Source organism: Jatropha curcas, chromosome 5 (assembly GCF_041381405.1).
Source record: "Jatropha curcas cultivar XTBG-Jc1 chromosome 5, XTBG_Jcur_1.0, whole genome shotgun sequence".
NCBI classification, from domain to species: domain Eukaryota; kingdom Viridiplantae; phylum Streptophyta; class Magnoliopsida; order Malpighiales; family Euphorbiaceae; genus Jatropha; species Jatropha curcas.
The window spans coordinates 2,251,849-2,263,863 of record NC_143155.1 but is presented as its reverse complement, the minus strand read 5'-3'; the positions used below and the strand labels follow the sequence as shown (position 1 = coordinate 2,263,863).

Genomic DNA, 12,015 nt, shown 5'->3' with positions numbered 1-12,015 from the left:
AACCAGTGCTTTGTCCAACCTCTCACACACCCAATTCGATGTGTTTCTCCCTCGTTCCCACGTGAAGCAATTACCTACAAAGTTAATATCCATTAGCTCACATCTTTCAATAGTTCACGAAAATTATGAATGAGCCAAAGAGGATGATCACGTGCCCCATGTTTTTTGGATATAGACAAAAGTTCATTAAAATCCCCAGCAACCACTAGAGGCAAACTAGACTTTGTTTTTAAATCCTCAAGAAGTTGCCATGATTCTTGTCATCGACATCTATTTGGATGGCCATAAAAACCAATGAAACAGAAGGAACTAACCCCCATCATAGAAAGCCTAACGTTGATATGGTGGATGCTAGAACTAATGAGAGAAACCCACTCCCTATCCTTCGATAATAAGGCCAAACCACCACTATGACCCACAGGAGACACAACATAAATACCTTCAAAGCCCAGTAACTACCGCACCTTATCTACTTTATGAAAGCCAACTACAATGTCTATTAAAAACACAACTTTGGGCTATTTAGCAGACATAAGGTCCTTCAATTCTCTAACTGTGCATGGGTTCCCAAGCCTACGACAGTTCCAGCATAGTGTACTCATTGGGAAAGGCAGGCCTGGGAACCAAAACCCGCCTCTAACAAGTTTTTTAACCCGTTTGCAACAATAACTTCCTTAACCTGATTTTCCATTTCCATACGACGTTGCTTTGGATCTAAGATTATTAGGGCATCTCCAACCATGCCTTCATGTAACGATACACTCAGCCCACTTTCCTTACCATGCACGAAACAAACAACGTCCTTCTCTACCAAGAATATAGCATGATTTTCCAGAATAGGACTTTTATTGGCAGAATCTAATGCCGAAAAAATTGTTTGGTCAGCTTCAATTGGGACCACCCCTTCCCAGTCACTCTGGCCACCGATCAATGTTGCTTCCGATAGCAACCATTTTTCACCAACATTTGTCACCTTCCTACTTTCCACCCGCATCCATTGGCTATATGCAAGTAGTTCTTTGCTAACTTTTGGATACACAAAAAGTTTAGGGCAATAACGATCTGTGTGCCCGAGGAAACCACAGAAAAAACAAAATATAGACAAACTTTCATACTTAAAGGTTATCCATACCCACTCACCACCCGGCTTCTTAATTTGCATTTGACATTTAAGCAGCTTGTGGATATCAATGGCAACTCTAATCCTCATATACTCTCTCTATATCGCAGAACAATTCCTTTGGTCAGCCTTAAGACAGATTCCAATATAATTCCCCACATTACATCCAAGTTTTTCCGATGTAAATCCGATAGGCAAGTTATGAATTTGCACCCAAAACTCGAATTTTGTTAGCTCAACCTATTTCGGGTCAATTCCCACCGATACCTGCTTTAGTATGATTAGATTTTGAGAAAAGTTCCATGGACCTCCTCCACTCTTAACCCTTCATACAATTCTGCCAAGGAATCTCCCTCCATACCAGTTCTAGTCATAGAAGCCAGAGCAAAACACAACATAAAACAAAGGTGGCAGCACTTGTCAAATGACAAGAGAGAATTTAGAACTTGTCAAACGACAAGAGTGATGAAATTGTAGTTTAATAATGAAAATAGAGATTTTTAAATATTATTGTCACTTTATTTTTTTTTTCATTATATGGTAAAAAAAACCCTCATTTTAATAAATACTTATTTTTTCATTTTATAGACCCGATTTAGGCAAGTCAATAATAATAATAATAATAATAATAATAATAATAATAATAATAATAAATAAGTGAATAAGAAGAATCTTAACTCAATTAGTAAAGAGACATGTTAATATAGGAGTAAATTTAGGAGAAACACAAGAGTAAAGTCTCATCCTCTTGGTCCATGTGGAGGGGTGCATCTACATGGATACCAGGTGAAAAATAGAAACTACATCTGTCCACTAGTCAGTCCTAAAAGCTGGACACCACCCTGATATCAAAAAAAAAAAAAAGTCTCATCCTCTCTATTATCCTTTATTTTAGTGGGTGATGATATTTGCAGTTAAAAATGTCAATGCCAGATTAAATTTTTAATGTTTGGACAACATTATTCTTTTTCATAATGGAAATTTCTTGCCTACTCAGTGTCCAATACACAAAGTAAATTAAAAAATATTATTTTAAAAAATATTACCGTTTTGTCAAATTTTCTCAGTGTATGGTTAAAAATACCATCATTTGAATTAAAACACTATTTATAATTAGTTTGGTGCATAGGTGACCTATACTGGTGTAGGTAAATTTTTTCCTCTCCTTACATATAACTCTTCCTCTTCTTCTCTACTTATTGGACCATTAGAACTCCACGCCTTTCTGAATTAAACTTATGCTACTCACTCTCCTTTTGATTTCTCCAGCAATTCAATTAATAAGGATTATATTTGGATTTCAATCTTTTTTTTAGTAAACCATCCGGTATACGGCATAGCTGACTACTCCGGATCCGAGTTCTGCAGAGGCCAATTATGAGGGCGACCCTCTAAACCCAAATTTTTCCATCCATAACGCCAATGTTCGAACTCTGGACATTTTTTAAGGGATTCAACGCCTTATCCCATTGGACCAACTAGTAGTTGGTATATTTGGATTTCAATCTTGAAATGATTGAAAACTAAAAAATAATTGTTATAATAATATAAACAAAGAAAAGTTTTTTTTTTCCGAACAGTAAAAATAATATTTATTTTGTTACTATATTAATATTGAAACAACCCGAATTTTTTATTTTCAAAGATTTTCCAATTAAATTTAATAAACCGACAGCCTGGAAATTTATTTCAATATTTTAATGCGAACACTGTGAGAAACCGAACCGAAAACCGACTGAAAAAGCCGAAAACCAAATGAAAACCAAAGATATGGGTCGAATCGAACCGAATCGAACCGGTTCGACCCAAACCATCTAGAAAATTCCTTTTTTTTTTTTTTTTTTTATCTCCAGCGCTGCACCTCTACTCGTCACCCTCACCAGCGCCTCAACTCCACTCCACCGACACAGCCACTGCGCCTCCTCCTCCCTTCTTCTTCTTCTTCTTCTTCTTCTTTCTTTCTTTCTTTCTTTCTTTCTTTCTTTCTTTTCTTTTCTCTCTTCTTCCCTGCGTCTGTCTGCGTGTGACTGGCGAGAGACAGCAGATCTATCGCGCGCCACCCAGCCCTCGCGGGCCACCTCGCCGCCACTCCACGCCGCCAGTCGCACCGCCTCACTGCTCCTTCGCGCGCCACTGCCAGTAGCTCCGCCCTCTGCCAGATTGCGCAGCGCACAACAGCAGCACAGTCTCCACCTTGTCGCGCCACCACCGTGCCCTGCTGCTCCGCCACAACAGATCGCGCCTCTGCCGCCGCTCCAGCGTGCCTCCGACCACCGACAGCCACTGCTCTCCGATCCGGCACGCGTGAAAATCCCCGATCTAGCGAAATTCGACAAAAGATTATATTTTGGGGTAATAAATTAATGCTACTAATTTTAGTTACTTAAATTAATTTTATTATTGTAGTTAATTAATTTAGTTAATTTAATTTAGTAATTGTGAGTAGTTAAATTAAGTTAATTTAATTTTCAGTATTGATTTATAATATAAATGTTGATTCACTTAAAATCCTTTGATTAATTTATTGAGGAATTTTGATGATAATATCATGAATGGAATGAAATGAAGAATTGAGAATTAAAGGTAATGTTGATATGGATTTTCGGATGGAGGATGAGAAAATTGAATTGATTGATTGATTGCCCGATGGATGGGCTGTGTGATTTGGAGTTATTAGATAAATTGTTGATATTTTAACAGGTGGAAAATCCAATTTTTAGGGGAGATGCTGCCGAAATTTCGGTAGAAATAAAATGAATTTCGGTAGCAAATAAAATTCATTATAGAAATTTAATTATTTATAGAGAGTAGAAAATATAAGAAAATAAAATAGATTTCAGAAGAAATAAATAAAATTCTAAGAGTGGTAAAGAAATGCTTTATCTGATGTAGTTACTTTTGTTTTGTGTCATTCTTAAATTTCTTAGATCGCCCGGGTCCATCTAGTGCTCCTCCAGGACAGAATCAAAGCTAGAACTTCGCTCTCCATCACTGTGAGTAATAATAAATAATGCATGTCAACACTGCATTTGCATAACATTACATTTTTATATATTTACATATTGTATTTTCTCAAAAATATTATGTTATGATCACTATAATTATACTTATGCATAATTGTGCATTTGGATGAAATTGGTGTATTATGATAAATGAATTGTTTGATTATTTGTGTTGTGTATATACTGTGCTCTGTTTGTGTGGAGTTGGGATGAAGTGGGTCACCCTGGGTTTGTGAGGACGGTCGATAAATATGGATCCTGATGAACTGATGAAATTGGACCGTCGGCCGGGTAAATGGGAGATCGGCGCCCCCGTGTGCACCTGATGAATTGATGAAATGATGTTGATGATATGGAAAAGAAAAGAGAGAATGTAAAATAAAATATTGAGAGGACTGGTCAAGTGAGGATTAGACCGGTCGGCCAGATATGGGGGATTGGCTCCCCGGGTGCACATGTTTGAGAGGATGGGCTGTTTGAGAGGACGGCTCGTCGGGGGTTTAGGTGACGCCACTGACTAATTTCCACGTGATGTGATTATTTGAAGGTGATATTGTTTGTGGGTGCTGATGTAATGTCATATGGTTGACTGTTGTGTGTTCATTCAGTATAGTAGGGTGCATTTTGCTTGACTGTATGTGGTGTGTATTATTTATTATTATTCACTGAGTTGCAAAACTCACCCCCTTCTCTCCAAACCTCCCAGGTACTAGGAAGCAGTTGATCCGACTGAAGCTCTGCAATCTTCTCCGCAGAGTTATAAATGTAAACTTTATATTCTTGATATTTAATTTTGAATGTATAAATTATTCTTTTATCAGATTTTTTTTTGGACTCCGCAGTTATAGGGCTGTGTATTTAAATTGGGCCTTATTGTTAGCACTACGCTATAAATTAATTATTGTGTAATTAACTGTAGGTAAACTAGTAAGCCCTTATTGTAATTATGAGTTATTGTGAATAGGCCCTGGTTAAATTTTATGTGTTATTTGATATTGGGCCAGATGTTTGAAAATTTTATAAAACTTATATCTTAAGTCATATGGGCTTACTGTTTTGTTGAAATTAGGAGAATCATGTAGACAGATTGAATAATTTAGGCTTACTACGGGCCTCGGGGGCCTTAAGCTTACCTGGGCCCTAGTGCCGGTCCGGCCCACGGAAATGGGTCGTGACAAAGGTGGTATCAGAGCAAAAGTTCATAAGTCTAGATGTAACTGTGGAGTAATTCCTGTCATGTCTTGACATAGTCTTTCTTGCTTTCCTCTTCAGCGTTGTTCGCAGTCAGGTTAAAGTCAAGTTGTTTAATAATTAAAATTTGTATCCTTGTCCTCTAGAGATGTGATTTAGCTAATGATGCTAAGGGGATGGTTTAAACGTAAACTAGAATCCTTCTATGGAATAAATAATATTCATATATAATTTAAGTAGGTAAGAAGATAAGTTATATAGGATTAATAAGTTGAAGTTAGATGATGAAAGTGTGCTATTTTTATTTAATACGTGTTGAATATGGAATACATATATAAAAATGCAGGAATGTGTGTATATGTGTGCCTGTGGAATTGAGAATGAGTTGCTAATTATTTATTAAGAGAACTAAATGGTTCGGATTTAAGGACATTAGAATCTATTTAAGTGGTGCCTTGAATTAATATATGTATTTGGTGATATTTACATGATGTTGGTTGGTGGAATTTATTATAATTATTGAGATAAATATTTTTCTGGATGGAATGGATATACATGATTTTTATAAGGTCTGAATATTGAAGGATTTGGTGTGATTTGATATGATAATGGTGATGAGTATTTTTCATAAAGAATAATATTGGTGGAATTATTATATGAAGTAAGTTTTATTTATGAATAATCCCTGCTTGGTAGAGCAAAGTGTATTGTTGTATTCATCAACTATTTTTTTTAGGGTGTGAATATAGGGAATAATATAAATTATTGTGGTTAAAAGAAAAGTAAATCGCGATTTTCAGTAAGAGATAAATTACTTTAATCTTTATGTACTTAGTGGTGGATATTGTGTGGCTTGTGGAATCTTATAGTTTATCTAATGGTATTTAGTCTTTTGATGTTTAAAATTTGATGTTTAAAATAATTGTTGCACACTCGATGGTATGTAAAGTACAAACAATGAATTTTATTCAATGGGGGATTCTATGATCCGAGGAACAATTCTATAAGGGAATCAAGGTAATTATGTTATGTAAATAGTGGGGCATGATGATTAAGTGTATTGATGAATGACATCAGACCTGGAGAGGTAATTATCCAATTATTGAATTGATGTTATACCAATGAAGTAGATAAGTAAGAATGGATCTAGTCCTGTTACTGAATGAATATTAAGAAAAGAATCAAATACATAAAGGTGAGGAATATGAATTAATGTGATTTAAATGAGGATAGCTAGTAATTAGAGGTTTGACAAATTAAGGATAATTGTTAGAAAATTTGATGCAAATAGGAATAATGATACATCAGAGGATCTAAGATAAAGATTTTTATATTTTGGGATTTCACGAGTGTAGGAAAAATTGTGGTTCGCGTTGATCTCACTATGCTTATACGAGAATAAATTTTAAGACAAATTGATCAAGAATTGATAAAAAGATTGACTAATAGTTAATAGGAGTATTTACAAGTAATGAAAGAGTTATGGACCTAATCTTAAGGACATTCAGGAATATAAAGGAATGTCTGGTAGAAAAATGATAAGTGGGGCGATGAGGTTGATCGTTTATAGAATTACGAGGGTGGTATATATAATTAAAGGATAGTTAGTATAATCTAGGAATTAATACAGTGAAAGTTTAGTATGTAGTGAGTGTATTAGACAGGATATAATTTAGATCCTAGTACATGTAGGATGTTTAATAAGTCAGACTAAGTCTATGGACCAAGTATAATAAAATAAAAGTAAAAGATAACAAAGGCAATTAGTGGTTTTGGGATTAAAACGCTATTATATTGGGGTGATAATTATATTAGGAAAATTATAGGTTGAATATAATTTGAACATAATTTGAATATAAAGAATAGAGGAGAATAATATTTGTATAATTGAAAAGTTTCTTGTTATATCTCATGGAGAATAGAGATAAGGTGGATATTAAGAATTTAAATGATCATGAATAGTAATTTGATGCGGTAAATAAATTTAAGATTTATGAAAATTTAGAAAATTAAAAGATGCTTTAGAATAATTAGTTTAGAATATGTAGTTAGAAAATAGTTTTATGAGTTATATTAATTGAATCCATATATTGAGCTTATAAATGTATTATGTACAAGTGATAAGTGTTATTAATACTAATAACTTGAAATAAGAGTTGATGAAGAATCATGAGATTCAGCTTGAGATGACGATGAATATGAATAAATGTAATGTCTTGATGCAAAGTAGTTAGAATAAGAAATTCCTATTACTTAGTGCATTTTTGTAAGTTACTTAGTTTATTGGATGGAGAAAGGGAGATATAATTACGCCTCTAGGGAACAGAAGGGTATCTGGAGTATTTTATATATCAATGAACTAACTGGGTTTTAATTTACTGTTCATTTGGAATATTGAGATTTGTGTAAGAATAAACAAGTAAATTTGGGATAATTTTAGGGAGAAGAATACACACAAGTATTCAAAAAACTGAAAACATGAATTATAAGATTATCGGATGTGTTAACAAGATGGTCTAAGATTACATCTTCACTATACTTGAAGACCAACTTAAGTGTGTTAATATGGTAATTTATTAATTTAAAATTTGCTCATGGAATGATTGAGATATCAATTAGGATGAGAGTCATTCATATATGATTTGGAGTCGATGTAAAGCTATTCTGAATTTCTTAGCAATTGGTGGAAATTATGATTGAATGAATAGAATTGTGTTATAAATGGCAGTTTGTGACAGATCTTATGGTTTAAGAGAATACTTAATTAGTTAGGTCCATTCGAGGAATGGTACATTGCAACTCTGATGTTGAAGGATTCAATGAGGAATTAACCTTGTTTGGAGTAAAGAATATAGAGAGAACATAATTATGGTTGAGGATATTCCTAGATTGTATTAGGTATAAATTTTACGAATTTGGAGGTGATAGACAAACTTGGAGAGAAAGAATAACCCAATGATATTATTATCTGAATATTCTTAGGTATTCATGGGTAAGAAGAAACATAAAACAAAGGACATAGTTTAATCAGGAGTTGGATTATAGGTTTAATATCCTTAATCTCATACTTAGCTAGAGCAAAAGGCACTACTTGTTTAGGATATCTGGATACGTAGACCTAGGTAAATTGGATATAAAATACGGTTTGGAGAATTTTACATCTTGAGCAAGATAAAAAAAAAAAATGTTGGCTAGACTTCTTTATGGAGTTGAGTGTAATAGAATGGTGTGTGCATATTTTAGAAAATACATTAAGAATATTTGGCATGTCAACAGCTAACTTGACTAGTTGCATAAGTTCTTGTCATAATTAGTTAAGAAATGGTATAGTATGAATTCTCATTAGTAGGATTTGAAATGAGATTGTATATCTATCTTCGTTGGAAAATGGTTAAGTTGATAAATATGTGATGAGATTGGGATAGAAGTCAGGATCTCCTATCAGTTGATAGCAATTAGTTAGAGAAATGTCATGATTCTGTCGAAATAAGCTTGTGGTAGTGCAATGAATTTGTTCTCTTTAATTGGAAAGGATCGAATGGTACTTAATGGTAGAACTTGATAATAATAATAATAAGGATCCTAAATTGGAATAGTAGTAAATTTGGATATGTGGATGCGAGTATCAGAAGATTTAATGCTTGGTTTGTGTATGAGTATCTTATTGAGAAATGATCGTTGCCTATAATAGCTAGTGAGAGATAAATGAGGCGATACATCAATATAGGTCACATGATATATAGCTAATGAGAGTTATAACCCTTACTTGAGCAGAGGTTATGAGGAACTTAAATTCTTACGCTTAACAGTGAATACTAGAGTCGAATCTGTGCCTTGGGTTATGAATGTTTTACTCGACTTGACTTGTAGATATAGTACAACTCAAGTTTAAATTAACTATGGTGATAACTTTTAACAGTTGCATCATTATGTGAGAAGCACAACCACCAATGTAGTAAACAACTGTTGCATCCTAGTTTCTTATTATTTTCAAAATTCGAGGACGAATTTTTAAAAGGGGGGAAGACTGAAACAACCCGAATTTTTTATTTTCAAAGATTTTCCAATTAAATTTAATAAACCGACAGCCTGGAAATTTATTTCAATATTTTAATGCGAACACTGTGAGAAACCGAACCGAAAACCGACTGAAAAAGCCGAAAACCAAATGAAAACCAAAGATATGGGTCGAATCGAACCGAATCGAACCGGTTCGACCCAAACCATCTAGAAAATTCCTTTTTTTTTTTTTTTTTTTTATCTCCAGCGCTGCACCTCTACTCGTCACCCTCACCAGCGCCTCAACTCCACTCCACCGACACAGCCACTGCGCCTCCTCCTCCCTTCTTCTTCTTCTTCTTCTTCTTTCTTTCTTTCTTTCTTTCTTTCTTTCTTTCTTTTCTTTTCTTTCTTCTTCCCTGCGTCTGTCTGCGTGTGACTGGCGAGAGACAGCAGATCTATCGCGCGCCACCCAGCCCTCGCGGGCCACCTCGCCGCCACTCCACGCCGCCAGTCGCACCGCCTCACTGCTCCTTCGCGCGCCACTGCCAGTAGCTCCGCCCTCTGCCAGATTGCGCAGCGCACAACAGCAGCACAGTCTCCACCTTGTCGCGCCACCACCGTGCCCTGCTGCTCCGCCACAACAGATCGCGCCTCTGCCGCCGCTCCAGCGTGCCTCCGACCACCGACAGCCACTGCTCTCCGATCCGGCACGCGTGAAAATCCCCGATCTAGCGAAATTCGACAAAAGATTATATTTTGGGGTAATAAATTAATGCTACTAATTTTAGTTACTTAAATTAATTTTATTATTGTAGTTAATTAATTTAGTTAATTTAATTTAGTAATTGTGAGTAGTTAAATTAAGTTAATTTAATTTTCAGTATTGATTTATAATATAAATGTTGATTCACTTAAAATCCTTTGATTAATTTATTGAGGAATTTTGATGATAATATCATGAATGGAATGAAATGAAGAATTGAGAATTAAAGGTAATGTTGATATGGATTTTCGGATGGAGGATGAGAAAATTGAATTGATTGATTGATTGCCCGATGGATGGGCTGTGTGATTTGGAGTTATTAGATAAATTGTTGATATTTTAACAGGTGGAAAATCCAATTTTTAGGGGAGATGCTGCCGAAATTTCGGTAGAAATAAAATGAATTTCGGTAGCAAATAAAATTCATTATAGAAATTTAATTATTTATAGAGAGTAGAAAATATAAGAAAATAAAATAGATTTCAGAAGAAATAAATAAAATTCTAAGAGTGGTAAAGAAATGCTTTATCTGATGTAGTTACTTTTGTTTTGTGTCATTCTTAAATTTCTTAGATCGCCCGGGTCCATCTAGTGCTCCTCCAGGACAGAATCAAAGCTAGAACTTCGCTCTCCATCACTGTGAGTAATAATAAATAATGCATGTCAACACTGCATTTGCATAACATTACATTTTTATATATTTACATATTGTATTTTCTCAAAAATATTATGTTATGATCACTATAATTATACTTATGCATAATTGTGCATTTGGATGAAATTGGTGTATTATGATAAATGAATTGTTTGATTATTTGTGTTGTGTATATACTGTGCTCTGTTTGTGTGGAGTTGGGATGAAGTGGGTCACCCTGGGTTTGTGAGGACGGTCGATAAATATGGATCCTGATGAACTGATGAAATTGGACCGTCGGCCGGGTAAATGGGAGATCGGCGCCCCCGTGTGCACCTGATGAATTGATGAAATGATGTTGATGATATGGAAAAGAAAAGAGAGAATGTAAAATAAAATATTGAGAGGACTGGTCAAGTGAGGATTAGACCGGTCGGCCAGATATGGGGGATTGGCTCCCCGGGTGCACATGTTTGAGAGGATGGGCTGTTTGAGAGGACGGCTCGTCGGGGGTTTAGGTGACGCCACTGACTAATTTCCACGTGATGTGATTATTTGAAGGTGATATTGTTTGTGGGTGCTGATGTAATGTCATATGGTTGACTGTTGTGTGTTCATTCAGTATAGTAGGGTGCATTTTGCTTGACTGTATGTGGTGTGTATTATTTATTATTATTCACTGAGTTGCAAAACTCACCCCCTTCTCTCCAAACCTCCCAGGTACTAGGAAGCAGTTGATCCGACTGAAGCTCTGCAATCTTCTCCGCAGAGTTATAAATGTAAACTTTATATTCTTGATATTTAATTTTGAATGTATAAATTATTCTTTTATCAGATTTTTTTTTGGACTCCGCAGTTATAGGGCTGTGTATTTAAATTGGGCCTTATTGTTAGCACTACGCTATAAATTAATTATTGTGTAATTAACTGTAGGTAAACTAGTAAGCCCTTATTGTAATTATGAGTTATTGTGAATAGGCCCTGGTTAAATTTTATGTGTTATTTGATATTGGGCCAGATGTTTGAAAATTTTATAAAACTTATATCTTAAGTCATATGGGCTTACTGTTTTGTTGAAATTAGGAGAATCATGTAGACAGATTGAATAATTTAGGCTTACTACGGGCCTCGGGGGCCTTAAGCTTACCTGGGCCCTAGTGCCGGTCCGGCCCACGGAAATGGGTCGTGACAAATATATAGGACAGAAAGAACTTAGCAAGTCAACTAAATAACTCAAGCTAATAAACTCTCCTTATACACTCAAACCTAAACAATATAACTCACTGAAAAGACTTAACAAGAT

General features: G+C 35.0%; 1 long non-coding RNA gene across 1 annotated transcript; it reads left to right on the top strand.

Moving 5' to 3' along the window:
• The first annotated feature begins 2,741 nt into the window (after nucleotides 1-2,741).
• LOC149496020 (uncharacterized) lies at nucleotides 2,742-11,767 on the top strand. The gene is made up of 5 exons (XR_016320780.1): nucleotides 2,742-3,472; nucleotides 4,048-4,113; nucleotides 4,829-10,076; nucleotides 10,652-10,717; nucleotides 11,433-11,767. It is a non-coding gene; the product is annotated as an uncharacterized LOC149496020 (long non-coding RNA).
• The last annotated feature ends 248 nt before the right edge of the window (nucleotides 11,768-12,015 follow it).